This window comes from Galeopterus variegatus, unplaced genomic scaffold (assembly GCF_000696425.1).
Source record: "Galeopterus variegatus unplaced genomic scaffold, G_variegatus-3.0.2 Scaffold9236, whole genome shotgun sequence".
Taxonomy (NCBI): Eukaryota; Metazoa; Chordata; class Mammalia; order Dermoptera; family Cynocephalidae; genus Galeopterus; species Galeopterus variegatus.
The window spans coordinates 44,081-70,491 of NW_007735347.1; the positions used below are offsets into that span (position 1 = coordinate 44,081).

Here is a 26,411-nt window from a genome sequence, read left to right on the forward strand (position 1 = left end):
CCTGTGTGTTAGGGTTTCTCCAAGCACCCCCACCACCCCCACCACTATTTTTGTTCTCACCTGTATTCTTAGCATTCTTTGTTGGATCTTTAAGTTTCTATTTGTCTAATTTCTGGTAGTCATTGATTGTCTTTTCATATTAAGAATAAGGAAATTAAAATGATGGCTTCTAGCTACTTGCATGTGGTCAGATTTTTGCACTGGCAGTTTTCACTTAAAGGTAAAGGTGAATACTTTAAGAGTCTGGCATATGCCCTAAGTCCCAAGGGTACCAGTACATTCTGTAGCTATCTCGATTCCCTCCAGACATGTTCATTTTCTTTTGAGAATAGCTCAAAAGTTTTATGTTTGGGCAAAGTTTTGACTGCCCTTTTTGACATAGATCAAGAACTGGGGTCCTATGGTCAGATGATGATTATTAGTATTCTTAGCTATTTTTGTTTATTTTGCTCTGTTCAACACCATATCTTTTAAATGATTTCTTTTCATTTTCCTGATTAGGTTGACAAAAAGTTTTCTCCTCCTTCTCTCCTAATAATCAGTTCAATTAACTATAAGTCCTTGTCCCCCATCTTTCCCATTTGACTTAAGGACTGAAAATTTCTAGCTCTTAAGTTTTTTGTTTTTTTTTTTTTCTTTTTGTCTTTTTCCATGTCCGGCAACGGATCGCAACCCTCAGTGTCGCCCCCGTATCGGACCGGGACCGGCAACGGAATCGCAACCCTCAGTTTTGCTCCCGCGCCTTGCTCAGCCAGTGAGCGGGAACCGGTCTGTATGTGGGATCCGAACCCTTGGGCGGGAGCGCCGCCGCGCTTCCCAAGCGGCGCACTATAACAGTGCGCCACCGGGCCGGCCTTAAGTTTTTTATTATTTCTAATTTACCATTAATTCATATTTTTATTGCATTGTGATCATGGAGTATTACCTGGCCTATTTTTCCTGTTTGGAATTTTCAGGAAATTTTTTGTGGCCTGGATATGTAGTTTAGTTTTTATGAATTTTTGATGGACACTGGAAAATATCTAATTTCAGCTTACAATGTTTTATATGCTTCACTTATTTGTACCTCAGTAGTTATTTTTTTTTCTTGTCCTTTATCTTCGTGGATTGACAAATGGGGATAAAGTTCTTCCTAATGATGCCCGACCCCTGCTTCCTTTTTGTTTTCAGTTACAAGATATGCCTTTGCCCATTTTCAATCTTTTATAGTTACTGTATCTTAGGTATATTATTTACATCATATAATTAGGTAGTTTATTAGAATTACAAAATTAATTAGAATTAATTTATTAGAATTACAGAAGGGAAAAAAGTTCAAATAAGTGTCATCAGAAAAGAGTTAAAGGAAAATCTGATGCTTGAGCAAAGTTGTTGGAAGGAAGAGGGACCATGGTATGTGAGGTATGAGTGAGGGAGGGTGGTGATATGGTGGGATAAATGGGAGGGGGCTTCAGGCAGAGGTAGCTGCGGAGGCTTTGAAGTGAGAGGCGGCCAGTCATTGTGTTTCCATGTATTTTTTGGTATATTGTGGTCTTTCTTCTGGTAGTTTTTTCAATAAACTTTGTAGGGATGAAATTTTGCGGGCATAAACATGTTTAAAAATAGGTGTTTGCTTCCTTTAAAACTTTTGTTTATTTCCTTTAAACTTGAACAGTAGTTTGGGTACAACTTTCATTTCCTAAGGAATTTACAGGGATATTTTAAATTCCTCAAATATATCGAATGTTTCTGTGGTGAAGTCTGAGGCTACCTTGATTCATTTTTTTTCTTTCCCACTAAATAATACTTTTGGGCTTTTTATCTTCAAGTGTCAGCAATTTTAATTATACCCGACTTAGTGTTATCATTCTGTATTGGTGTGTCCTGACATATGTGCCCCCTCACTCTACAGGTATGTCTTTTACTAGTTTTGGAAATTTTGTCTTTAATTTATTCTGTGTTCTTGGGAAGGCAATTATGCATATGCAATTAATTTTTTTTTTCATTTCTCATTTTCTTTCAGTCTTTTCTAATTGGATGTTAATTTCCCTTTCCTTTTGCTCATTTCTCAATTTTGTCTTCTATGCTCTCTACTGGAGTTTTAGTGATTCTGCTTTGAGCAAGTCCTTGTTTAGATGTAATTTCTTTAATGAGCCCTGCAAGCCCCATTCACCTTGTTCTGGGTTTTGCCATATCTTTCAAGAGCTCTTGTATCTCTTCTTTGAGTGATTTTACTTTTTCATTAGGTTCTTTGAGTTTTAGTGATATTTCTAGTCATGATTTTCATTTACTTGGCGGCAGCATTTTTCTGGTGACATGTTCTCATCTATTTCTCCTGATTATTTCTTCCTATCACTTTCTCCTTCATTCTCCTCTCCTTTTCTTCCATCTCTGTTTTTTTTTTTTTTTCCTTTTCCCCTATTTGTTTATTCTAGATCCTGTGCTATTTCCTTTTTATTGATCTTTGAATGAGTTGAATCTCCCCTAGACCCCGGATTTGAAAGAGATTTATGAGGGGACTGGGAGAGCAGGGAGAGCAGGGATTCTTCTGTTGTGACACAGGATTATATACTTGAGAGTGTTTAGTGTTTTCTGGTTACTGCCACTGCAGTGGTAGCCATAGGCTGTTCACAGTTCAATCTTCTCTACTTTTTCTACCTTGCTTCAGCAACAGAGTATTTCCCACATTGATTTTGTATCTCAAATCTCTAGCAAAGACCTCCTCTCAGCATCTTCCTACACCCTTGCTTGAGTTTTCACTGCCTCGGGCAGCTCTTTCACATATATTGTGATTGGGATGATAGATTTTGCCTAGTTTTATCCAAGATGGAATTTCCATTTCTTTTTATCATTGCGATAGAAAAAGGACAGAGACTTCTCCCTACTGACTTAAAACAAGGTTTTTGTTCCCTTAAATCATTCAGTAAATTTGTTCTAGCTAACAAAAGCCTTCCTCAGAGTAACATTTGGGACTTGGCTTCTCGGCTCTTTCCACCCTTCCTTTCATTGTGTGGTGATTTTTCTCCTGTTAGTTGTTTTCCTTGAGGACTGGATTTCACTGTTAACAAAAGCCTTCCTCAGAGTAACATTTGGGACTTGGCTTCTCGGCTCTTTCCACCCTTCCTCTCATTGTGTGGTGATTTTTCTCCTGTTAGTTGTTTTCCTTGAGGACTGGATTTCACTGTTCATGGTTTGGCTTCCCAGGTGGGTAGACTGAACAAATAGGGCATTACTGTGCTATGAGGATTGTTTGTTTGGAGGGCATGCCTTGATATTACATTTATTAAAAAAAATATTGTAGGGATCGATATATCCATCTCAGTTCATTTCTCTGGGCTACATTGTACTTTGTGCATTTATAAGTTTGTATATTTTATGAATTATTAAAACAAGCTTGAATGCATCTTTTAAAAAGAATAGGAGTAAGTTTTACTTGCCTGACATCCCTTCTGGAGGCACTGGTTTCTTTTTATTATCAAATTCTTGTTAGTGTTAGCAATATAGTGTTGTTTTTTTAAGTTCCAAAGATCAAAAATATAATAAAAAAACAGTACATAGTTCTATACTTCGGTGAGAGAAAAGATAGCTATTGTAGTCTCTGTCATCAAATACCAAAAATTATTTTTGGATCCACTACAGCCAAAAAAAAGGAAAAACAAACAGGCAAAAAATCCACTACCTGCAAGTCTGTGAAAGTGACTAACAGCATGTGCTGCCATGCAGCACTTATAATTGTTTCAAATTTACAAATACAATAATGAAACACATTTTGCATAATGAAATATTTATTTTATCCATCATGCTTGCAAGCTGCTCTCCATTCATCATGTTTGCAAACAGCAGCAACATTTCTTTAACATGAGCCAAATGTAATTTCCAGCTGTTGAAATTAATTGTAGTTTTTAAGTCCTGTTAAAAACTATCATTTAACCACAAATCTCAGTAATCTCCTTTTTGCTATTTTTTTGCGCTGATTTTTTTTCTTAATTTTACTTATACTCATAAATGAAGTTGGTTTTTAGTGACACTTTAGCGTTTCAGATAAGACTAGAGCAAATAAAAGGAATTCTTGTCTGTATCACTTACTATATCATTAACCATTGATCAAAATTCTAAGTTTGCATCCCTTTCATTTCACAATTAAAAAAAAAAAAGTCAAAAAGCCTGTAGGCTTTAGAACAGAGAAAAGCTAGCTATAATATTATGTACTTTTTTCTAATTGCTGAAATGTGAAGATCCTATTATTCTCTGTAGATTTGAGTCAAGACCTGTGCAAAATCCCAGAAGATTGTAAAACACTTCCTCAGCTTCTTTCTTTGTGATATAATAGGTTCATATGTTCAGTGGGTGTCTATTTGTGCAACTGGTTAACCTTTAGATTTGGTCATTCTGATAGTATAGTAGATGATAGTATGAAGTAGATAAATGGTTAAAAATTACTTTTGGCATATTCAGTGTTTTGTTTCAGTTGTCTAAAGTTGGTTCTTTTAAAGAAGAAATAATACAAAAAGATTACTATTATTATTTGCCCAGGGTTACAGTAGGGTAATGAGATTAATCTAGCCTAGTTTTAGCTAAAGTAGCAAGTTTTTGTGCTCTATTGCCTCTGGGCTTCTTCCTAGAATGATTTCATTCCCTTCCTCTTTATCCACATAGCTAACTCATACTTTGTAAATAATGATAAAACTCATTGCTTTATTACTTGTGATCTCAGTGTCTGTGGTTTGCTTTCTTTTGAGCTCAAAGCTGATTTTGCTTTGTCCTTTCTGCATGCCTCCATAGAGCTTTTCACTTATCCCTCCTTAATAATCATCTCACTATATTATTACACTTGTCTCTCATACCTTCTTGACCAGAGCTGGTTAATAAAATATAAGGTGAGCCAAGTGTATACATTTAAATCTTGTTGTAGCCACATTGAAAAAGTAAAAGAAACAGGAGGTATTAATTTTAATATGTTTTATTAAACCCAACGTATTCAGAATATTATTTCAACATATAACCAATGTAAAAATTATTAATGATATATTTTATACTCTTTTTGTACTAAGTTTTCAAAATACAGTGTTTATTTTATACTTGCAGCACATCTCAGTTGTGATAAGCTGCATTTCAGATACTCAGTACCATGCACGGTTAGTGGCTACCATATTGTATAGCATGGTCGTTACTTCCTGGGAGGTGGAACCATGTCTGATTTTTGCTGTACTTCTGGTTACAGTTGGTGCCCATTCGGTATGTGCTTACAAATGAATAATGTATGAATGAGTGCATAAAATATACTGGGAGATATATTATGTTTTCAAGTACAATCACTAGTAATATTGGTATCATTTGTCAAGAGAACTAAGACACATTGACTAAAAAGAGGACCCTCAGGATGGAGGATTCTGCCCATTCCAGTCATGAGTTAGGGCAGCAGGGACAGGCTTTGAAGACATAAGTTACCAAGGATTTATTGCAGGGGACTGCTAGGAGAAGAAATTAAGAGGATGGCCAGTCTCCATCCAGGGTCCATTTTTAGATGATACCCTCTGATCCAGAGCATTTGACAGTAAACACCCTTCACTTTTACTTGTAGAGTAAGCTGCTACTACTAAAGTAGTCATAATCAAATTCATAACCAAGTCCTGTACATACCTATTGAGTACAAATAGAGGCCAGTGTGTCCGATTCAGTTTGTTGCTTAAAAAATGAAATTTCACTTGGTGTAAATTAGTACAGTCATTATGGATACCAATTTGGTATTATGTAGAAAAATTAATAATGTTTATATTCTGTGACCCAGTGATTATTCACTGAGGTATAGACCATTGAGTAAATGTTTCACGTGTGCACAAGGAGGCATACATATGATAATTACAGCTTTTTTTTAAAAAAATTCAAAAAATATGTAAGCCACCTAATGTCTATTAATTGGAGATTAGATAAATATTTTGACACAATCATTAATTCTGTACAGGACTTGAATGCATCTAGTGAACTAGATTTCTATTTCCAAATGAAAAGCCCTCAGAAACATAAAGTTAAAAATAACACATATCACACAGTATTATATATTGTGCATTGATACAAATACATGCAAAAGTAAACACACACACGTGCACACACAGCAGCCACCAGGCTGTGAGGGTAAACCCTAAATCCAGAGTAGTGTGTACTACTGTTAAGGGGCATGAGAGTAGGTTGGGGGCATTAAAGAGGAATGTAGGGAATATAAACTTCTGTAGTTTTATTGCAACACAAAGAGCTGAATGACAGCAATTGGCAATTCTAGGTGGAGGTCACAGAGATGTTATCTTAAGCTTTGTTCTTTGATGTATTTTAAGTTTAATTTATAAGACACATTTAATACATTCAGAGGGTTTCCTTTGGGTGCACATTATGAATTTTTGAGAGTAAAAATTTAGGATTAAAAACACTAGGGATATTTTTCCTTATCAGTTTCACTTCATACAAATTATTTAGTCCTTTGCTGAAAAAGAATGCACAGATGGAGAAGTATCCTTTTGATGTATGAAGTACAAAAGTTAATTTTGTAACTGAATTTACCTTGTTTTGTATTTTCGGCTAGAATTTGAATCCAGATCCCTGCAGGAAAATACCTGATAAACTCAGTGTTCCACAGGGTCTTTTGTACTCTCATGAGTTAAAATAAAATGTATTTTTTAAAAATCTAGAATGGCTTGAGCTTTTCAAGGACATTTAGGTTGTGGTGTATTTCAGTTCCTTTCAAGAAGCACTCATGGAATGCTTACTGTATGACCAAGGTATTGTATCAGGTTTCAGAGTGCCTAGGAGAGAGTGAGTAGGAAACAGGGGGAGGGGAAATGACTGCTCTAGTCTTCTCAGGATATTGAAACATTTGGGCAGTGATCAGTTCAATAAATAAATATTCACTGTTGGAGTGGGAAAAATATATAGTTTTCTAATGGAATTATAAATTTATTGTCACTCAGTTCCCAATCCAGCCTTTATTATCTGCCCTGTGTGAACGGATATGGGTCTCCCCTGCATTTCTCCTTTGCAGTGGGTGTGATATTAGGCTGTCAGAGGGCTTAGGAGGGACATTGCTGGACAAAGAGGATTCTCTCCCTGTTCTAGTGTCCTTATCTTGTCAGATGCCTGTAGCACACAGTCTTCTAAAGTGGCTGGTTGTCACTTCCCTTGGTCAGTTTCCCCAGCACCTCCTCACGTGGTGTACTCAGCAGATTATTGCCAAGTGGGGCACCTCACTCAACCTGCTTCCTCCAGCACCTTCTCAGATGGCTTCTAGGTGAATTGCAAGGCTGGAGCCTCCCTGTGAACAGTGTCCCTCAACAGTTGAGAGGGAGACTTTCCACCTCGTCCTGCCACTAAGCCCTTTCCAGTGATGTCTGCTTTTCAGTTCTGGAGTGGTGCAAATTTCATGTAAATTTTGGTGATTGCTACTGTACTTTTTTTTTTTTAAATTAAACATTTTATTTTGAGATACTTGTAAAGTCACATGCAGTTTTAAGAAATGACACAGAAAGATCCTATGTGCCCTTCACCAAATTTTCTCCACTGAGAAATTAATGTAGATGCCTTTTGTTTTTTCTCTTGCTTAATTGCTCTTAATTCCAGTAGTATGTTGAATAGAAGTGGTGAGACTGGGCAATCTTGTCTTGTTTCTGATCTTACAGGAAAAGCTTTCAACTTTTCCGCATTGAGTAGGATGTTAGCTATGGGCTTTTCATATATGGCCTTTATTGTGTTCAAGTACCTTCCTTCTGTGCCTAATTTGTTAAGAGTTTTGATTATGAAAATATGTTGAATTTTGTCATATGGTTTTTCTGTATTTATTGAAATGGGCATATGGTTTTTGTCCTTCATTCTCTTAATGTGGTATGTCATGTTTGTTGATTTGCATATGTTGAACCAAACTTATATCCTAGGGATAATTCCCACCTGGGCATGGTGAATGATCCTTAAATTCAGTTTGCTGGGTATTTTGTTGAGGATTTTAGCATCTATGTTCATCAGGAATATTGGCCTGTAATTTTCTTCTCTTGCAGTATCCTGAAATAATGATCATTAACATGTAAGCTAGAATGTAGCACACTTCAACTTTAAATCCTTACGGCTTCCCTTTATACAGGTTGAGCATTTCTAATTAGAAAATACAAAATCCAAAATGCTTCAAAATGCACAACTTTTTGAGTGCTGACATGTTGCTCAAAGGAAATGCTCATTGGAACATTTGGGATTTCAGATTTTCTAATTAGGAATGCTCAGCCACTTAGAGTTTTTGCATATATTACAAAATCCAAAAAAATCTGAAATCCAAAACACTTCTGGTTCCAAGCATTTTGGATAAGGGATACTCAACCTGTACTTAAACTCTCTTCTTTACCATGGCCTTCATAATCTGTTTTTGTCTACCTCTCAACTTTATCTCTTACAGCTATTCACTTATTTGACTAATCTCTAAAGCAACTGGACTTCTTTTAATTATTGTAAAATAAAAGTTTTCTTAAGCCTTGATAAATTATGTTTTAAGGATTAGGATTAATTTATCTCTAAGGATGCCCTGAAGTACCCTAAATACCAAAAACCATTCTTTGTTTTACAAGTTAAGAAATATGGTAGTTAGTAAAGCATTTATTTACCCCTTTTAAGTAATTTACTCTTAAATTATCCTTTGTCCAAGAGAGGTGTAACTCTTGGCTTGGCCTATAGAAAGCCTGTTATGGGTTTTTGGGTAATTATCTCTCGCCATTTCCTGAACCCAGTTATTTCTCTTTTTCCATCTTTTTCTAGAAACACTATTCCTGATTCCTCTCACTTCTTTCTATTTATAGACTTCACAAGGTCTCCCCCCAACCTTTTTTTCCTAGGAAGGAAGAATTAGCTTATGACTGTGCTCAGTTAAAAAAAAGAGCAGTCTAGTTCTAAGACTATAATATGTGAAATTCTTGCATTAGTTGGTAGTAAAAATATGTAATCATTTCACAGTTTCTAATTATTTGGCATTAAGGTCTAATTGCTGAAGTTAATCTCTTCTTACCTTTTAGATTTAAATATTATTGTTTAACTAAGAGAATAGATAAGTTTGCTAGAAACTCTTACTCAGTAAATCACGTTAAAATATTTTTATAAGGATGTCAAAGCTACCAGAAAAACTAGAGATATAAGCTGATTAGGAATTTTTTCCTTCTACCTCTACAGAGTAAGACAAATGTAAGTATCACTTTATTTGTGTGTAACAAAGGATCTGATTTTGAGGCTCTTTCAGTTTTGATATATACAACAATGAATCTCTCATTTGAAATATGCTTTTGTATGAGTTCTGGGATCTGTAACCACTACGTCATAAAAGAAGGATAGGGTAGGGAAAGGAATTCTGGTGCTAAAGTAACAGACAGGGAGGCAAAATTGTTTCAAACCTGTCTACATTTTTCTACATTCATTATGTAACATATTTGTAGTAACAAAGTGATTTTTATGTAAAAACTTCACCTCAAAGCTTTTATTTAAAAACTTTTACTTTTACCAACTGGACCAGCCACCATTATTATTACTCTTTTCTTTTATTCCAACTCTTCTTGGTATTTCTGGACTTTTTTTTGCTCATTTTTAGATATCTGCCACTTCATATTATTTTGTCACTGTCACTCTACCAATATTTTTACATTATGAAATGAACCGATCTGATGGAAGTTGTCACTTTTCATGCTTGCTGTCTGTAGTGATATCTATGGGATGATTGTTTCTCACCGACTTAGGAGATGATATGAACTACCCAGCACATCCTAGAGGGTGTCAGAAGGACCTCATTTTGACTGTTGTTAGTAGTGGTAATAATTAGTAATAGAGTCTCAAGTGAATAGCAGGCACAAATAGAGATGGTGTGGGATCATGCTAGAAGATTACCCAGAACATTGTAGGTATCTAACACATATACAGATTATATGAGAAGTCTTACTGAAGATTCAGTAAGTCTAAAATAGAGAATAAGTTGTTATATATACATCTGGGGTAGATATGAAGGCAATTTAGCTGGGACATAAATTACTTTGTTAATTCACCTGACTTTGGTGTAGTTTCTGGGTGATAGCATTGCTTTTAAATTGGAAGGTTTTGAAAAGAACAATGAGCAGTCTGCTGAGGTGTAAGTGGTCCTCCATTGAGAGCACTGGTTCTCAACTGGGAATGGTTTTGCCCACCAGGGGACATTTGACATTTACAGGTATTTTGGGGTGTCACAACTGGGTTTTACTACTGGCATCAAATGGTCAGAGGCCAGACATGATGCTAAATATTCTAAATGCACCAGACAACTCACAACAAAGATCCAAAATGTGAACAGTGCCAAGGTTGAAAAACCCTGTAATAGCATCACCAACAGAAGTCTGTTATGTGTTTTCTTATTTACTATAGACTGAGCCTTATATATGTGATACCTTGTCCCTAAATAATGGCCAATCTTTAGTAAAAATTTAATGATTAAGAGTGCATGCAGCCTTAATTGTTTCAAACAACTTATATGGACAAACACACATATACTAGCTCTATACATACAAAACCATTTTTTCCTATGCTGCTTAGCTATTTGCAATTTTTACACATTACAAGCTTTACACATCTTTTAGAAAAAATTCCCTGTGCCACTTTAGGATAAATAGACAGTTTGATATTTGGCTGTTGCCTTAAGATTTCTTAGTAATGAGGCTTTTGGTGTCACTCAGTGTTAACGAGGTACCTGACTATAGACTTTATAAATATGATCAAGGATGACTAAATGTCATACCTTATCTCCATAGAGCATAACTAGAAGAGGGGGAGATAGAAGGTGGCAGAGAGAAAGGATAATAGAATTTACACAGCAATATTTACCGAAAGGTAATAAAAATCTTCATTACATGACATGAGCCAGATCGTTAGGACTAGCACAGCATTATGCATGTAGATGCTCAATATAAATATCACGTGATTTTTATTTGAAATAAGGGTAATTCTGTGCTACTGATGTGACTAAAATTTAAAAAGTATTCCACTCATTATGTGTGGGATATCACAAATAACCTAAGCTTTCTTAATAATCGCACATAAATATACTATAAATAAAATCCTCAATCTTAAACTCTGAAAGAGATCTCTAAACAGCAATTAATTTTGCATTTCAGTACTCCTGTGAGCAAAGTAAATTGTTGCTGTCTCTTGAAAAGAGCATATATTTCCATGAAACATGTTGAATGAAAGTTTTTCTACATGAAATAATGCCTTGGTAGGGAAGCATACTAATCCATCTCTGTTAACCATGTCCATGGACTAACTGATTTGGACTGTAGTCAAGGAAATAATAGGCAAGCTACCTAGAAAATATACCCTCTTCTTAAGAGCTTATTTCAACATAGATTTGAGGCATGATAAAGTAGTATTTTCCAACTGATAGGAGGATTCAGTGTCTTTGAAATAGAAATTAATATTTGTATTAGTTAGGGCTCCTGTTGCAAGTGACAGAGAACCCAACTCAAACTGGTCTGAGTCCAGAAAGAGAGTTGATTTGTTTGTATAATCGAAAAACCTAGTGGCTGGCGTTAGCTGTGGTTCAGGAGACTCTACCTTTACCTTCACTGTATTGGCTTCATTCTCAGGGTTGGTATGAAAGCCCATCATAGATCTGAACTTCTAGTCTCTTTAGTTGTAGGACAGTAGAAGAGGGATCCTGTATAGTCTCTTTAGGACTCATTGTTCTTGATTGGGTCACATCTCTGTCTCTGAATCAGGAGATTGTAATGGCATGGATTGAGCCATATGCTGAACTTGGATTTGGGTGTGGATTTAACAACACTTAAAGGCTGAGAGAGCAAGAGTGGACTTCCCCTGAAGAAAATTGTTATGCACAAAATAAATCTTTGTCCTCACTCTGTCCCCTTTCCAGAAGCACCACTGTAACCAATTTCCTGCACTTATAATTCTATAAATATAAAGATCCATACATATTTCACTTTATGTATATGGTGGTATTTTATGTTTTTCCCCTTGCTTTTCTTATTGACCAATATATTTTCATCCTTCCACTCCCCCAACACATGACGATTTCCAAGGAAGAAGATCCCATAACTTCCCTTTTAAATAACCAAAATATCCTAAATAGACATTCTGTTGTTTATGAAGTATTTAAGAAATATCAATAGTGAACACCCAAATATCCTTAAGGATAATAGTTCACTAAATGAAACCTTCCTTGAATACCTATATAAAACATGTTTCTTATTAGGCTTGTCTATGTTTAGGGTTTTAACAAAGCCAGAAAATACCTGTGGGTAAGTGATTTTAAGCAAGAAATATTTCTGAAAGAATTTATTGTTTTGGATCTTCTTTGCTAATTTAAGTATGAAATATGGATTTCTATCAGTATTGTCCCTAGTGATGAAAATTGGTTGAACACATATATTCACATCAAAATGTATTAAAGATTTAAATGTAAGACGTGAAACTGTGAAGCTCCTAAAATAAAATAGAGGGAAAAAGCTTCATGACATTGGTCTTGATGGCAATTTTGTGGATATGACACCAAAAACAAAGGCAGCAAAAGCAAAACTAGACAGATGTGAGCACATCAAATTTAAAAGCTTCTGCACAGCAAAGCAAGCAATCAACAGACTGAAAAGGCAACCTATGGATTAAAGGTAACCATATATCTGATTAGGGGTTATTTTCTAAAATATATAAGAAATTCCTACAACTTGATAGCAAAAATTTAAAAAAAGAAGACTAATAACCTGATTAAAAATGGGTAAAGAACTTTTTTATCATATTAATTTAAGGTGTACAGCATGATATTTTGATAAACATATACATAGTGAAATGATTACTAAAGAAAATCAATTTAATTTATCCATCATCTCATATAGTTTACTTTTTTTTTTTTTAAAGATGCTCAGTGACACTAATCATCAGGGAAATGCAAATCAAAATCACAATGTGTTATCACCCCATCCATGTTAGGCTGATTATTATCAAAAAAACAAAAGACAGCATGTGTGTTGAGAAGGTGGGGAAATTGGGACCCTTGCACACTATTGGTGGGAATGAAAAATGGTACAGCCATTATGGAAAACAGTAGGGAGTTTCCTCAAAAAATTAAAAAGAACCACCATCTGATCCTGCAATCCAGCTTTTGGGTATTTATCCAAAAGAATTGAAATCAGGATCCCCAGGAGGTGTTAGCTCTCCCGTGTTCATTGTGGCACCATTCACAATAGCCATGGTGTGGAAAACAACGTAAATATCCATTGACTGATGAATGGATAAAGAAAATGTGGAATATACATATAATGAAATATTATTGAACCTTAAAAAAGAAGAGAATCCTGTAATATTTGACAACATGGGTGAACCCAGAGAACATGCTAAGTGAAATAAACAAGTTGCAGAAAGCCAAATACAGGTACAGCATGATTCCACTTAGATGAGGTATCTAAAATTGTCAAACACATAGAAGCAGGTGGTAGAAGGGTGGTGGCCGAGCGCTGGCTGGAGGCAGAAGAGGGGATTGAACTATTCAGTGGGTATAAAGTTTTAGTTATGACAGATGAACACATTCTAGAGGTTTTCTGTACAGTGTTGTGCCTATAGTTAATAATATGTTAAATACTTAAACATTTAAAAATCTGATGTTGTGTTTTCATCACAATAACATTTTTTTGGGGGAAAAAAAACACACCAAAAAACCTTACTTACCTTTTGTAGTGCCTGGTGGTGAATCTTCTACTGATAACTGTGTACTTGTGTATGCACTCACATACTTAACAAACGATTTTCACTTCCTTACTAGTGTGTAGTCGCTAGCAGGCTGTTTTTGAGGCTCATCCAGAAGGAATATACATTTTCCCCCCACAACTAGACTAATTTATATGGACACTAGAGCTGATTTAAGAGCAGTTGGGGATTAAGTGGCTTACTGTTGTTTCTCAAGCATGAGAGAGAAGCCTAGCTCAAATCATGAATATTGACCCATTAGACTGATTTTAGGTACATAAAGACTAATTGAATCTTGAGGTACTAGGGGAGAAGGACATGAGTTAGGAATAACCAGGATTAGGGTAATTGGAGTTATTTAGCTCTCCTGAGATTCAGTAAGCCATTTTCTAAATAAGATTCTGGACCTTCTCTGTCTTCTAGATTAATTGTAGCCACCTTTGATTTAATCCTGATCAAGCCTAACAAAAATTTGATTCCTTCTCCTAATATTGAGATTGGATCTGGAATTATTCTTTCTACCTTAAGTCTATAAGTCTATTTTCTTTTTTAGTTATTACTGTGGGTTTTAAAATTATAATTACAATATAATTCATATTCCTTGTAAAGAATTTCTAATAAATAGCACAGTGTTTCATATAAAGAGTGGTGAAATGTCTTTTCCACGATCCCATCATCATTCCTGAAATAATCACTGTTAAAGAGCTTGGTGTGTGGAATATGGAGTTTGTCTTGTGTTTAATTTAAAAACTAACAAGATATAATGGGTTTCACCCAAGACTAAGTTTACTTAGCTTTAAGGAAGGCTACAAGACAGGCAATCAAGCCTGGCTGATAACAAAAATAGTGAGGTCTAGTCATTTCCCAAGAGTGGCTTTCAGCTGTTCCAGTCACTCCGCATTTGGGATGCATATTACCATGGAATCCATTGATTCTGGGATCTCTTCAGCTTTTATCCCTTACTAGTTCCATGAGTTTCCTTAGAGATGTGCCCGTTTTCCAGTGAAGGTGCATCTCATAAATGCTGATTACTGATCACTTGATCCCATAGTTTTTACATAAAAACCGTGAACTGATTCTTAGTTTCCTTGGGTTTGGTATACTCCTATATTCCCTGAGTTGCTATTGCAAGGCAGATTTGATCATGGGTTATTTAAACTTTTAAAATGACAATATATCTTATAAGAGATAACATACTAATACATATATGAGCTATCTTGTTTTCTTTTGATGGGTGCATAATAGGGCCGTAATATATTTTACCAGTATTCACATGGTGACTTTAGAAGTTTCTACTGTTTTTTCCATGATTAAACACAATGTCACAATGAATATCTGTGTACGTGTTTACTTATAAATTTGGGCAAGTATTTATGTAGGCTACATAGAATTTCTGGATCAAAGAACATGCACATTTTAAATTTTTATAAATTTATAAGCATAAATTTATAAGCCTCAAACTTAGAGTCTTATCAACAACTTGTGACAGAATGTTTCCTTGGGCTCCTTCCATCTTTTGTCACTCTAGTCCCTGAAAATTTTTTGTAAACTTGGCAGAATATACATAATAATGTTGGTTTTTCATTAGAGTCAGAATCCTTGAGATTAGCTGAAACTCGTAGGACTAATGAGGACGAGAGGACTCTAGTCTCTCCAGACTTGCATCAAAATCTTCTATTGCTGGTGTTCTTTCAGTTAACTGAGACTGCAAAACCTTTCTGATTTGATTTTATTTTTTCTTCTTTGTTAACAGTTGAAACTAATAGTACACTTTGCAGAAAGTCAAATTATTTCTGTTCAACTTCATTTAACAGGAATTTTTGAAATGGCCAACTAACCTCTGATTATGACTGGAGTACTTCATTGTTTGTCAGTAATGATAACTTACATTATGCCAGGTTAAAAAAATTATTAGTTTAAGATGTATTTAACATATTTACTGATAATACTAAAATATAAAGTTGCTGTAGAGATTTTTAATGTATTTTAGTCTTCAGCTGTTTATCAGCCTGATGCATAGTAAGTAATTGCTCAACCATTGAAGTTTTAGTATTTGACAAATCTGCAAAAATTTTGCTGTATAAGCTGATGAAATTTATACATTAAAAGATAACTCAGGCAGTAACCTCTATTTATTAAACTTTAGGACAATTTAAATGATGTCGAAGTGAACATATTTTTGAGGCAGATTCATTATGGTTTATCAAAAATATCTTATTTAAGAGTGCCCTCTACTTCTGGTTCCTTTAGTTGGTAACTTTCATTAACAATGATACTTGTTTACACATTTTCAAATTGCTGTGGATGAACTTATGCCAACGTTATTCACTTTATGCTTGAAAGATTTTGGTTTTCAAATGTCGTTTTATTTACGTACATGGAAAATATTTGAAACTGGTAAAAACATTTTTTTTAATAAAATTTGAAAGGCAGAACACATTTTTTTTGTAACAAAGTAGTTTTAGAAACAGACTGGAACTTATTTTTTCTTTAGGATGGGTTGAACCCCTACTCTCAATTTTTATGAGGGTACTTCAAAAAGTTTATGGAGAAATTGAATTGAAAGATAATACAAATTGTTCTGTGAACTTTTTGAAATACTTCTTCTATGTAAGATGAGAATGTTCTATACAATTCATCATGGTTATTTTAGCTCTCTTTGCCATTTAAAACAGGAATAGATGTGGACAAATTTACTTTCTATGATCTAGATGTTTCTCTTCATAAACTGCTCTAAAAATAACAATTTAAGTATAGGTGTTAGAAGTCACAGGCATTGGGTTGTAGTGCATTGAGCTCCATAGAGACAGCACCAGGCAAGTGAGAGCCTGACAGGCACTAGGCCACTCTGAGCCTCGCTGAAGAAAAATAACTGAACACGATCAAAGGAGATCCTAAGAACTGAGAGGCAAAATGTCATCATAAGCATTCTTTGTGAAAACTTGCTGGAAGGAGCACAAGAAGCAGCACCCAGAACCAGTCCACTTCTCAGCTTTCTAAAAAGTCCTCAGAGAGGTGGAAGACCATGTCTGCTAAAGAGAAAGGAAAATTTGAAGACATGGCAAAGGTGGACAAAGCCTATTATGAAAGAGAAATGAAAACCTATATCCCTCCTAAAGGGGAAACAAAAAAGTTCAAGGATTCCAGTGTACCTAAGAGGCCTCCTTCAGCCTTTTTCTTGTTCTGTTCTGAGTATCACCCCAAAATCAAAGGAGAACATCACAGGCTATCCACTGGTGACATTCCAAAAAAACTGGGAGAGATGTGGAACCGCACTGCTGCAGACAAGAAGCAGATGAAAAGAAGGCTGCTCAGCTGAAGGAAAAATGCAGAAAGGGTATTGCTGCACACCGAGTTAGGGAAAGCCTGATGCAGCAAAAAGGGAGGTGTCAAGGCCAAAAAAAAAGCAAGAAAAAGAAGGAAAAGGAGGAAGATGAGGAGTAAGAGGAAGATGATGAATAAGTTGGTTCTAGCGCACTTTTTTTCTCGTCTATAAAAAATGCTTATTTAACTCACCTGTACACAACTCACTCCTTTTAAAGAAAAAAATTGAAATGTACAGCTGTGCAAGATTTGTTTTTAATCTGTACAGTGTCTTTTTTTGTATAGTTAACACACTACTGAATGTGTCCTGTTGGTATTTTCAGTTGCCACTAACCTTGCCAGTTACAGTGTGGGGTTGTAACCTGGCATGGAAATTTAAAGCAGGTTCTTGCTGGTGCACAGCACACATTAATTATATGGGAGGAAGGTAGTTTTCTCATCTTCAGTTGTCTCTGATGTACCTTATACGAAATAATTACTCTGTTAATGGAATACCACTCTGTAATTGCAAAAAAACCCCCCGAAAGTTGCAGCTGTTTTGTTGACATTTTGAATGCTTCTGAGTAAATACAGTTTTTTAATGAAAAAAAGAAAAACAACAGACATTAAAAAAAGTTTTGTGATTGCAAAAGCAATGGTGATCTTAGCTGAACTAGATTTATTAATAAGCAGTTTTACAGATTTGTCCATTGAAATTCATCTGTCCTTTCCTTGTCTTCCCGTTGTGTTTTGCTGTGTTTATTACAGCAGTCATCACAGTGTACAGTCCACTGCTTCATTTCCATTTCTCCACTATAATGTGAGCCTGGAGAGCTGGATCTGTTTGTTATTTATCTTTCTATTTTATTTAGGGCCTGGCACATAATAGGTATAAATGCTGAATTTAACTGATCTTTCCAAAATAATATAGTGTGGAAAATTGACAAGTCATTTTATTTGATAATCCTTAGCCACTAAAAACTATTTCTTAGACTTACATGTTACTTCAGTGAATCAGTTTTTACATAAAATGATCCCATATACTTGTTAATTTTGTTTACAGAGAATTGTTTCATATACTCTGAGGATAATTACTGATAGTTTACCATCTGTTTCAATTAATCAGTCTTTTCAATCTCCTTAATCAGTTGTTCTATATTTTATATGTGAGATGATCTTTCTTTTTTAACTTTTGATGGTTTTGGTATTTAGGAAATGTGTCATATATTCTGTGATCTTCTGCAAGTTATATGTGTGGCATAATTTGAATTTGGGTGCCACTTCTTGTAAGGAAATATGTGTTGTATGTAATTGGTAAAATGAAACATCCCTCTTAGATGTCTTTGTAAAAGCTATTTTTGTTTTGCACTTTCTAAGTAGCCTAGGCTTTTCTTTCTAGGAACACAAGGTTTTTAGATTTTATTTTATTTCAACAAAAATGGAGGAAGAGAACTAATATTTATTGAGTGTTTACTATGTTCCAGTATTGTGATGAGCAGTATATATAATTACTGAATCATTAATTGCTTAAGCCTATTTGATAGGTAATATTATCCTCATTTACAGATTAGGAAGCTGAGGAAAAAAGTAATATAGTTATTTGCAGTTGGCTTCTGTTTTATTTATGATATAATAGGGAACACAGAAAATATTCTTACATATCATGGATTAGTAGAAAATACATTGAGACTTTTATTTCTGCCAGTATCGTCAGTTAGATAGCCTTTACAATATCCCACCTGCCATTAAACACTTCCAAATTTGGATGTAAATATTATAAGCACACTTTTGAATATATAGCTAAATTTACAAAAAGATACCATGATTTTATAAGTGCTGTAAAATAAAGGAGCTCAAGTTTCTTCTGAAGCTGCTGGTGCCCAAGGCATTTGCTGATCTTTGTGACCTAGTAGCTTTGGCTTTAACAACTTTGTGGGGGCAGGGGGCAAGACTGGCTTGCTAAGGGTGAGGAATTGCGCTCTCAGACATCCCAGCACTTATTTCTATCCCTCAAGATAAAAAATAAAGTTTGATTTGAAACTGTTAGGGAAGGTACATTTAAAAAAAAAAAAAAAGAATGAAAGAAGGAACTGAAAACATGAGCAATATTCTATCAGAAAAGACCCTGAGATTGAAAAAAAGAACCAAGTACAACTTTTTAAAAAAGAATCAATGACTATAAACTTTAGTGTTTTAAATAGGAGACTAGACATAATTGAAAAGAGATTTTATAAATTGAAAGAAAGATTTGAAGGAATTACATATACAGAAAGAAGAGATGAAAGATATGAAACAGTTAAGTGTGAAGAAAGATTTGAAGGAATTACATATACAGAAAGAAGAGATGAAAGATATGAAACAGTTAAGAAGTGTAAAGGCAGAATAGATTATCTAAAAATATGTTTAAATGGAGAGGGAGAAGACAGATGGATAGAGAGAATGAAAGATAGGAAATAATTTAATTAAAATGGCTAAGAATTGTCCAGAACCAAAGACAAACATGGATCCTAAGGTTTAGGAAGCATAATTATTCCAAATAAGGTAGCTGGTAGTGAAATTCAGAACACTGAACATAAAGGGAAGATCTTAAAATTAGCCAAAGAGAGACGATGGATTTTATACTGAACAGTGTGACTGACAGCAGCCTTCTAAAGGTATCAGTGTACCAGTGGAAATCAGAAACCAACGTACTAATATCATCACAATACTACCAACTTACAAATATTACCCTCAGCTATTCTGCTATTCAGGAATAAGGCTGAAAGAAGTATATTCGTATCCAAACAAAAAGGAGTATCTTTATCACCAAGAGAACCTCACTACATGTGCTTTAAAGCGGGGTGGGGGAGTGAGGGTGGGGGGTGGTGGTACAAGTGTGAAATTTCAAGAGGTGGTTAAATCCCCTAATGAGATTGGAGACCATTCCATCCTTTATCAAATACTTTCATAAAACATTTCACCACTTTGGGTGGATTAAATTCACAGAAAATATCCACACTGGAAACTGTGGATTTTTATTTGTTTCCATGGTAATTTACTAGCATCTATGATTTTGCTTTTCTAAAACAAATCATGTGTCACTGGCCTTTCTTAAAAAATGCTGTATTCATCTAAACTATCTCATCTTTCAGATACCCCTAAAAGTACCCACTTGTTTTCTCCTGCCCGAATTTCACTTACCTATGTCATTAATTTTAATTTCAAAGAAGGGTTTTATTTAATTACTTTGGCATTTCCCAAGTTTCAGTCAATTTCATACCTCCTCACAATTTGTACATTGTTCACATATCATTTGGATTATTATTTACTTATATTTTAAAATAAATTTGTTATGTGTATGATTTATCTTTAAAAGGAAACTTTTAAATCACAATAAAAAAGGAAACCCATAATACCTGCCACAAATAGAAAGTACCTGTAAAAATTAATGAGGAGGGAACATAATGATAATAACTACATCCTGCTGCCTGTCATTGAGCTTGAGACCTATCTTATGTTGGATGGGAAGAAAAACAAGTTAAAGAGATGTTGAAGACATGTTAGAACCATCTACAGTCTTTGCCTTTATTTAATCAGAGAGGTTGAAAAAGACGCAAAAAGGTCTGTAGGTGATTCTGTCTTTCTTGTCTTGTGCTTTGTAGAATCTTTTCGAGTACCAGCAGTGGCACTAGCTGAATGTGAAATGATTCAAGAAGGTTAGAATGACTCCATGTGTCTAACTGACTGTTTTTAAATGTTTATCATTTAAAAGATACCGTTTTATGCTTCCTATATTAAAAAGATTTTCTTTTCTCTATTTGAAGCTGTTTTGAGAGCCTGTGCCGACGGAGGTGCCAACCGCTTATTCGATCTCACTGAAGGAGAGAGAGAAAGGTATGCTTTCTTTTAGCCCGTGTCTGTGGTGCCAATCCTTTCTGCTCTTCTGTTTTACTCTCTTCTTGGTAAATGGACAGTTAAGTTTTCTTCACACTCTTTTACAGAAAACCGCCTCAGTGAGAGAAAGAGAGAGTTGCTTAACCACATTGTATTATTTCTTGTTTGAATAATATCTTTTAGTAGAATTAGGCCCCATCTATTCTTATTTTAAAAACCTCATTCTCCTACTTCAAAGCTTCATTAAGTTGCACTATCAAATATCAATATTTGTGGGACTTTGAACATTGTTTAAAATAAAACTTCAAATGGTACTTTGAACACTTTGAATAAAAACTGATCTCATATAAAAGAAATATATCTTCTATTGTAGAAAATGGAAATTTTATATTAGTGTTGAGTAAAACCCATTATAGTTTACCCTAACTTAATTACTTCTGAGTTATGCACCTATATATATGTATATATGAACATAATTTATTTCTTAATGATTTGCTATCTGTGCTGTCTGGTTTTCCTGATCTTTGCCTGGTGAACTATTTTTAGGTAAGAGAATATGTTTGATGGAAACAGTTTTTAAATCTAGCTCACTGACAGCATGTTTGCAGTCTAACCCCCTGGTGAATGCAAGAATTTATAGTGCAGATATAAGTAGAATAGCTATGAAATGTAGTTCCCTTTCTATCATATGTGTTATTAAATATATTGAAATGTTTATAGTTTGAGAAATTACCTCCTTGCTGCAAAAAATAAAATAAAAATGTTATAATGTAACATACCCTAGGTGTGAATTAAATATATGTATTTTGAATGATGTATTTTTCTTTATTTCATCAAAATGTTTAACTTTGGTGTTCTAATATTGAAGCTGCTTTTTGAAAATAGCTCGTTGTTTATAGGAAGAAGGCATGTTTCCTTTGAGATTGGACATGCCAATACTAATATCTGGGGACTGGATGCATTATCAAAAAATATAGCAATAGTGACAGCCTAGGAGACAATTTAAATTCTTAACGTTTTTTTGCTCCTTTATCTTTTAACTTTACTGATTTCTCTGTCAGTATTCTCTAAGACCTAACATATGGACAGTGTATGAAAAAATACCCAAGTATATGTTGTAAAAAGTGCCTTGCACAGTTATTTCAGAGAACAGCATAATGCACATGAGGTCAAGTTTATGAATTGGATATTGTTTGTTTCGTGCCTGTAACCTGCTTGCTGTAACAAGCTGTTGCTCAGGACTATTTCTCAAATGTTAGGTGTAGCTCGTCAACATAATCATAACCAGAACTGTGAAGGTATATAAACAAAGTGCTTCCCAGCTATTCCTTGACCGTAAGAACCATCTAGAATGCTTGCAAAAAATATATAAATTTCTATATTGATTATTTTTATTGGATTGGGCCAGACACTAAGAAGAAAGATAACACAGAATGCTTTTATTCACATTTGAAAGCAATACAGATTACCAGATTTAGGGAATGGGTGCCATTACTTTTGCTCAGATTTCAGAATAATCATGTATAATGTTTCTCAACACATTTTTAAGTAATTGTATAGCAGTCTTCCAAGATTTATTTATTTTATCTAAAAATGCTTTGTATATAAATGGAGGTGTTCAATAAAACAATATAATTTTCATTGATTTTCTAGTTATAATGATGTGATTCATATTGTGATGCCTAGGGACATGGCTGGCCTGGGTCAGGGTAGTGTCTCTTATAGGAAGATGAGCAAAACTAACTGTCTCAGTGGGAATCTAAATCCTTGTAATAAATTTCATTAAATCCAAACCCTAATCAGTTAAACTAATTGGATTCAAGTGACTAAACATAATTCCCATTAATTGTATTTTTAACAGAAAGGCTTCACAGTGAAGAAAGAGAAAATATTCATGAGTTCTAAAGAGCCAGTATGTAGTTCGTAGACCACTGCGGGTCTCATTCTTATTTGCTTATGTATTTAACATCCATCTCTACAATGCAATGCCTCATAATTACACAATAAAATATGAATTTTTAGCGAATCATCTCCAGGTGAAGACAAAATATTTACACATTTGGAATATTTACACATATGAAATATTTACACATTTGGAATGCAAGGAAGGAAGACTGATGTAGACAGCAGCAGAGGAACAAGGTTTGCAGGGGGAGCCTTGAGAGCTGAGGGGAAAAATCAGTGGTGGGACCTTTTCCCTCTGATCAGGCCAAGGAGGGGCAGGGCCTGAGGCACCAGTCCCCTGTCACTGTGCCTTCCTATGCACTGGAGATTCAGGGCTAGATCCATCCCTCATGGAACCAGGGCCCTGGGAGAACCTGAAGAGGACCCAGGCATGCTCTAGGCCCTGCCCTGTTCCACTGGTTGCCTCTCTCTTTTAGCAGACCCAAGGGCAAAGGGAAAGTTGAAATGTGGCAGGTGAGGCTGGCAGAACTCACAGGGAAACACAGAAGGACGTAGGGATGTGGGACCTAGGGGCCACTGGGACTGCAGGCCAGGGGGAGGGGAAATAGAGGGTTTAGAGGAGAACCAGAAGAGAAAGTGTCCTGAAGACCAAGGGAAGAGCCTCTGCAAGAGCCGAGTGTCACCTGGGATAGAGCCCAATGAGAAGCCTTGGAGAGTAAAAGAAGACTCAGAAGATGGTATTGGATTTGGCCATTATCAATTAGTAGAAATACAGTGCCACTTATCCTGAAGCCCAGAAAGTCCAAGATTACACGCTAGAAATACAATTTACAAGGGAAAGGTGTACTTCATGTTCTTTTGTTCCCTCTTTCAGAATCATAAATTAGTGCCCCCAAACTCCAAAGGTAAATGATTTTTTTCAGACTCAAACTCTTGACTTATAAATATTAAACGGGTTTCAGTCCATTGCAGATATTATGTGTTTTGATGTTCAAATTGTACCGTCTTTTGTCAATGGAAATCTCTTTAAGTTAGATGCTATGTCCCTTTTTAAAAGTTATTAAATAAATATTTTTATATATAATGTTTTGGCATAATTAACGTACAATAAAATGTGCAACTCATAGGTGTTTAATTATATGGATTTGATTTGAGAGTTATGTACAGTCTCTTACCCACCATCAAAAATGAGGTATAGATCATTTCTCTAACCCCAGAAAACTCCCTTTTACTCATTTTCAGACAGTTTCTTATTCCCAGGCAACTAACTTTCTGTTTTCCATCATTGTAGACTTACTTTATTACTTAATTTCATACAAAAGAAGTCATATAGTATGTACTATACTTTTTTGTGTCTTTTTTTTGCTTAACATAATTAAATTGTTTTTAATCAAAACTTAATTGATTATACAAGAACTATCAATACTTGTATATAATATGTGACGGTCAAATCAGGATAATTACCTTATTCATCATTACAATATGTAATCATTCTTGAGATTCATTTGTGTAACAGTAATTGTTTTTATTGCTCAGTAGTATTCAATTTTATGAATATATCGCAATTTGTTCATTTATCTGATGGACATTTGGGTGGTTTCCAATTTTTGGCTATTATGGATAATGACACTTTAAACATTCTTGTATAAATGTTTCTGTGAACAGGTTTTAATTTCTATTCAGTAGGTACCTAAGCATGAAGTTTCAAGGTCTTAGGGTAAATATATGTTTAACTTTCTAAAAATTACATTATTTTCCCAAAGTTGTAGCATTTTATTTTCCTGGCAGCAATGTCCCCATTTTTCCGTATCCTCACCAGCATTGGTTCTTTTTTATCTTTTATTTTAGCCATTCAGTGTTTGTGCATGGAACCTTGTGATTTTAATTTGCATTTCCCTGGTGACTAAAGATGTTGAGCACTTTTTCATGTATTTATTGACCATTTGTGTATTTTGAGTTGTGAAGTCTTATTTTTTATTTATAATAATTTGTAACAAAATTCTTATAAGTTTATTAATAAGGAAGTCAGTCATGGCCTTAGATCTAATCCCATACTGGATGCATTAAACCTTCTTACTATCCTTATTTTTAAAAAGTTTTTCTTGTGGTAAGAAGACTTAACATGAGATCTACCCTCTTAATTTTTTAAGTGTACAATACATTATTGTTCACTGTAGTTATAATATTTTACATTAAATCTCTAGAACTTACTCATTTTGCTTATCTGAAACTTTACTTCCATTGATTAGTAATTCACCACTTTCCACTTCCCTCATCCCCTGGCAATCACCATTGCGCAGTTTGACTCTAAGAATTTGATCAGTTCATGGAAGGCAGCAATCATAATTAATCATCTTTATATGTCTCATAATATCTAGTACACTAATGAGCACTGAGAATTTATTGACTTAATGATTTTTCATTGATATCTTAGCAGAGATGTTACTAGGACTATGCTTTTGTTCAGAAAGGGATTTCTAAGATATGTTATCAGCTATTGGAAGTATCTTGATGCTAAAGAAACTTTGAATAATTACATATCTTATTAGTATGTATAAACCAGAAATGTCTTATATCTAAAAAGATTATGCATTTTTGCCTAAAATCACTTACAGCATATGTCCCCCTTATGTCCAGAATGTCCTATACAGTGTAATACATTGCATTCTAATTCCTGTCTAAATGAGTCTTTTATCCTGAATCTAAGGTCCTTGCCTTTGAATTCATGGGAATTTTGAAAGCGACATGTACCATGAATATCATCGCTAAATGTGAGAGGTTTTTTGTTTTTTGTTTTTATATATATTTGTGATTTTGTGGGAGTTAGAGATTCTCAGACTCATCAGTGTAATAGTCTGATATAGCTATGAATTTTGGTATTGTAGTGTGAAGAATATTTGAAATACGGAGGGTTGTTTTTAAGTTACTTTCCTCAGAGTAATTAATGAGTATAGAATACTGAATGAGAAGTCCTACAGAAAATTATCTTTGTATAAAGATTGTTCTAACCTAGCTCGGATGCTTAGAAGTTTTATTTCTGTTTAATTTTAAAAATGATGACCCAACAAAAGTTCCATGCATTTATGCAAATGATTATTTGGTTAAACACTCACTAGCAATGGTGGGATGAGGAGGAGGACCTGCTTAAACAGAAAAGCAAACTACATTCCTGATCTCTTATTTCTCTCCATTAATTTTCTCGCAGTTAAGATTTCAGACTTTCAGCTTTATGTATTCTTGAAACTTTCTCATCAGCAGATCGATAACACTTTCCAGAGTGATCAAGCGGAAATAGTGAATGACTGTTGTAACCAACTGTGCCCCAGCTAAACCAGGTTCGAAATATAATTTAAATAACTGAGTAATGTGGGAGGCTGACTCTTAAAAATTAGCTTCTAAAGGTTTTATCAGTGTAGTTAACACAGCCGGGTAGCAAGTATCTGATCAGTGACATGTCTAAGTCTGGCTACATATAAGTAACTGAATAATTTTGTTCTTTCGGTCTATTTCATTGCAGGTAGAAGCAGCTTCCAGGTTTGGAACTGTGAAGCACAAGTGTTGTTAGATCAGGGTTCAGTGTCTGATTCTGCCACTTCATTACTGTGAAACTTTGGGCAAGTAAT

The 26,411-nt window shown here is 34.7% G+C and overlaps 1 pseudogene; it reads left to right on the forward strand.

Moving 5' to 3' along the window:
* The first annotated feature begins 16,606 nt into the window (after positions 1-16,606).
* Positions 16,607-17,169, forward strand: LOC103609132 (annotated as a pseudogene).
* The last annotated feature ends 9,242 nt before the right edge of the window (positions 17,170-26,411 follow it).